Source organism: Palaemon carinicauda, chromosome 38 (assembly GCF_036898095.1).
Source record: "Palaemon carinicauda isolate YSFRI2023 chromosome 38, ASM3689809v2, whole genome shotgun sequence".
Lineage (NCBI taxonomy): Eukaryota > Metazoa > Arthropoda > Malacostraca > Decapoda > Palaemonidae > Palaemon > Palaemon carinicauda.
The window spans coordinates 23,356,403-23,361,402 of NC_090762.1; positions in this window are offsets into that span (position 1 = coordinate 23,356,403).

A 5,000-nucleotide genomic window follows, 5' to 3' on the forward strand; every position below is an offset into this window, starting at 1 on the left:
GCGTGGTTTTGTAAACAAATACTAAATAGCAAAAACTTCTCATCCCATGAGAGCTGAATCATCAGTCGCTCTTCCCAAGCCTTCCTCCCAATAAGTGAATAATGTCTGTTATACTTCCTGTTTGCAATATTTTTTTGCAACAATTATCTTATTTTGTTCTATTTTAAGAGTGGTGTGTCTACCTTAATTATAAATTACTTATTTTCAGGTACTTTGAATAACTTTAAACCGTAACTTAACGGTTACTGACGTCGGTAGTTTTTATAAGACAACTGACTGCACGTATAATAATAATAATAATAATAATAATAATAATAATAATAATAATAATAATAATAATAATAATTAGTAATAATAATAATAATAATTGGATGATGATTTTTAGAGGCAACCTTTAATGCATTTTTACTCAGATATTTTTTACGTTGTTCAGAAAATCAGAAAATTGTGGGTTGTCGTGTTGAGGGAAAAAAAAAAAAAAAAAAGTCGACTCTGGCCTGGTTTCAAGACAACTCATGACGCGTAAGCTTCGGCTGCTTCTTGTCATTGACTATTAAATATATTTCGTTTTACTCTGTGGCGACGGCAAAATACAAAGAAAAAAACATTGATCGTCATTTTTTTTCATGGGGTAACATTAATGTGACCCCGTATTGTCTTCTCTGTTTTATAACATTAGTATTTTTTTTTTTTTTTTTTTTAAGAAAATAGACATGGAAAAATGTAAAGCATTTGGTTTCTTGTTCTCGTTCAGTTGCAATTCAGAAAAAAAAGATTTAATTTATTATCATTCGAGTTAATTCTTTTTTAATTACGTTTTGTGTGATTAATTCCCGTTTCAAGTTTCGGCTTACGAGACATTTATTATCATATTAGATGTTTTTTTTTTTCTTGTCTGAAAAGTTGGGTAGTATTCATAATTTTTCACCCTTTAAATTTGCCTACGGTAGGAATGTTAATGTTTATAGTGATAACAATAATGATAATAGTTTGATTCCGGATATATACCATTGAAAAAACACCCTTAAACTGACAACTTGAAGAAACATTTTCAAAAGTGGTATATAATAGGTGACACACAGCGAGTCGCAATTTGTGGCGGGAAGTGACGTCACCAAATACGGCCTGCCTGCTGCAGACTGCAGGTGTGGGAGCTTAGGGTGTATTTTGTCTCTCCTTTGAGCCCCCTCGTCTCTCTCCCCACTAACCTCCCACCATCCCTTTCCGGCGTCTTCTCTCAAATTTTACTGGCTATGTGGGGGGGGGGTGCAATGTAGTTCAGCGAAATTACCGTGATACAAATAACCAAAGGTTCTGTTAACCTCTTACAGTTTTACTTCGTCTGAAATTTGGTACGACGTAGTGATGATATGGATAACCTGCAAATACATCCAGCCTGATGTTTCGTAGTCATAATAACTTCGGCTAGATGTTTGGATAAATTTGACTAGAAGCTTTGATATCTGGCTAAAATTTTGTTTATTTTGACTAGATTTTTTTTCTAACTTCGGTTAGTTGCTTTGATAACTTTGGCTGAAAGGTTTTGATAAATATCACTAGAATCTTTGATATCTTAGCTAAAAGTTTTGTTAATTTTGACTAGAAGCTTTTAAAAGCTTTGGCTAAACGTTTTTATAAATTTCACTAAAAAATTTGATATCTCCGACTAAAAGTTTTTTTTTTTTTTTTTTATTTTGACTAAAAGGTTCATTAGCTTATGTTTAAGACTGATAACTTTGGCTTGATGAATTTGATTAAAATTTCACCAAACTTTGGCTAAAAAACTTTAATAACTTTGACTTTTTTTAATATTTAATCACTTTTGACTAGAAGCTTTAATACGCTTGGCTTGAATCTTTAATATCTTGAGCTATAAATTCATGATATTATGGTACAAAAAAATCTTCGAAAACTTTAGTAAGTTCTTTATACTACTTTTCTTTTTTCCATAACTCAAATTTGAAAACTTTTTGCATCCATTGCCAAAATTCATGTCAGCATTTCTAACATTTCATCATCATCATCTCTTGTCTATTGACGCAAAGGGCCTCGGTTAGATTTCACCAGTCGTCTCCCATCTTGGAGCTTTTTCAATCAGTTCTTTATTCATCATCTCCTACTTTCACGTTTCATAGTCCTCAGCCATGTAGGCCTGGGGTCTTCCAACTCTTCTAGTACCATCTAACATTTAGCAGAAAATATCCGAAATTTGCCTTTTTAACTTTATGTTCCTATTTGATAATACCATTCATTGGTATTTTTTATTAATTAAAAAGGAATGTCCATTTCTAAATTTTAATTTGAAAGTAAATTAATTCCCTTCGAAATTTTATAATCATACAAGGCAATTAAACTAAGTACAATTCTCTCTCTCTCTCTCTCTCTCTCTCTCTCCTTCTCTCTCTCTCTCTCTCTCTCTCTCTTCTCTCTCTCTCCCTCCTCTCCTCTCTCCTCTCTCTCTCTCTCTCTCTCCTTTGAGATTTCATGACAACATAAGTATGTCCATTTTTTTAATTTGTCCTTAATTTATGGTAGATTTATTCAACATTCTCTTGATTTCTACATATAATGAATATTTGCTGAATTTAAGATTTAATTCCCAGAAACGAACGGGGTCATATTTCATGATAGTTTCCCAGTCCATTTGGTATCCTTTTCGATTTATAACAGAAAATATATAAATTTTTACCATTTTCAATATTCAATTCCATGTCTTTGTTAAGTACAATTAAGTTTTATTACTTCCCATTAATTCCAATTTTTATATGCTAAATTGTTAAATGTTTATCGGCAAATATTAAATTGGACTAAATTTGGTTAATCTTTATCAGCTAAGTTTTCTAAATTTTGTATTTGCAAAATGCGAATACTTTACTCGTAAATTTTAATTTAATATTACACGCCACTTTAAATAATTAAGGCCTGATTCTTATCAACCAAGCGATTATTATTATTATTATTATTATTATTATTATTATTATTATTATTTTTTTCTTTAAATCTAAACTCGTTGCAGGACCACATCATGTTGGTCCCAAACGGAAGTGCACCAGTGCTTGCCCTAAAACATTCACCACCCATTAACGTTGCCTCTGACACATACATTTATATACATCTACGTATGTAAGAGATAACGGTGATTTTTACAATTCCCCAGATTGACTTTTTTTTTTAATTAATGGGCATGTTTTTGATCTAGCATTGTGGTATGTTACAGAAAACCGAATTTAAAAGAGAGAGAGAGAGAGAGAGAGGAGAGAGAGAGAGAGGAGAGAGAGAGAGAGAGAGAGAGAGAGAGAGAGAGAGAGAGAGAGAGGAGAGAGGAGAGAGACAAGCCATATTTTGAGTTGGGTGAATTTCCCTCAAATAATTAACCTCCGGAAAAGTTAAAAAGATCTGCCATGGAAATTATGTAATTCTCTCTCTCTCCTCTCTCTCTCTCTCCTCTCTCTCTCTCCTCTCTCTCCTCTCTCTCTCTCTCTCTCTCTCTCTCAATAGTAGATTAAAAAACACCATGCTATTTTTCCCTGTTGGAGCCCCTGGGCTTACAGCATCTTGCTTTTCCAACTAGGGTTGTAGCTTGGATAGTAATAATAATAATAATAATAATAATAATAATAATAATAAATAATAATAGGAAAAAAAAACTCAAAACAAAAAGCAACTCGAAGCAATCGCCGCCATGGACGGCGGGGACTCTTGGAATGCAACGAGCGGTTAATCCTTTCAGAGTTCTTTGTCCTCCGAAAGAATTTGAAAATCACGGTGTATGAAGGTGTATTCTTTCTGTTTTTCCTTCCTCTATTGTTTTTCTTCGTACTATTCCTTTCATCTGGGTTTTAATATTTGGGGTTTTCTCTATTGTGCTCATTATGAATATGTTATGGAAGGTTTAACGTTTAACTAAGTATAAGTTAAGGTGTAAGGTTAAGTAAATATCTTCTACTGCATCGTTGTTTGCTAAGCCGTCGTTAATTGTAAGGATCACAGATCGGATGTGGCCAGATGGCATTTCCTCAATCCCACTCATCACTTATTCAACCTTGAAACTTGCGGGCTGAGGATAAATGGAGTAGCCCGCGTTTGAGTGAGCCCTAAAATCGTATCTCACTTTCGTCCATATACGTTAGTCTAACTTAAGGGCTGCTTTTCTTGGTCTTATCACACAGGGAACCCTACGCCTACAGTACCTACAAGATTGGTATTTTGCGTATTATACAGCGCATTGCGTATTTATTGTCAAATCCACTTTATCAAATCAACTGAGAACAATTCATTCTTAAGCTTCTTGAAAACCTTGCTATATTTAGTCTTTTGGATGTCCAGTAGGGCCTTGTTGTATAGTCTTAGGTTCTAGAACCTACAGTAGGCAGGCAGTACATCTTGGGTCCAATAATTTGAAACCTTATATTATTATTATTATTATTATTATTATTATTATTATTATTATTATTATTATTATTATTATTATTATTATTAGCTTAGCTATAACCCAAGTTGGAAAGACAGAATGCTCTAAGCCCAAGGGCTCCAGCAGGGAGAAATAGCCCAGTGAGGAAAGGAAATAAATAAACTGTATGAGAAGTTATGCCTAATTAAAAATATATATATAGTATCAATATTGAAACCAATCTTTTATACATAAACTATACAAAGATTATCAGTCTCTTTAACATAATAACATTAATGCAAGTTTGAACTTTTGAAGTTTTACCGATTCAACTACCCTATTAGGAAGATAATTCCACAACTTGGTCACAGCTGCAATAAAACTTCTGGAATACTGTTTAATATTGAACCTCATGAGAGAGAGCGCCTGCAAATTAGAATTAACTGCATGCCTAGCATTACGCACAGGATGGTACTGTCCGGGAAGATCAAAATGTAAAGTATGGTCAGAATTGTGAAAAAATCTTATACAAAATGCATAACGAACGAATTGAGCGACGGTGTCAGAGATTAATATCTAGATCAGGAATAAGAAATTTGATAGACCGTAA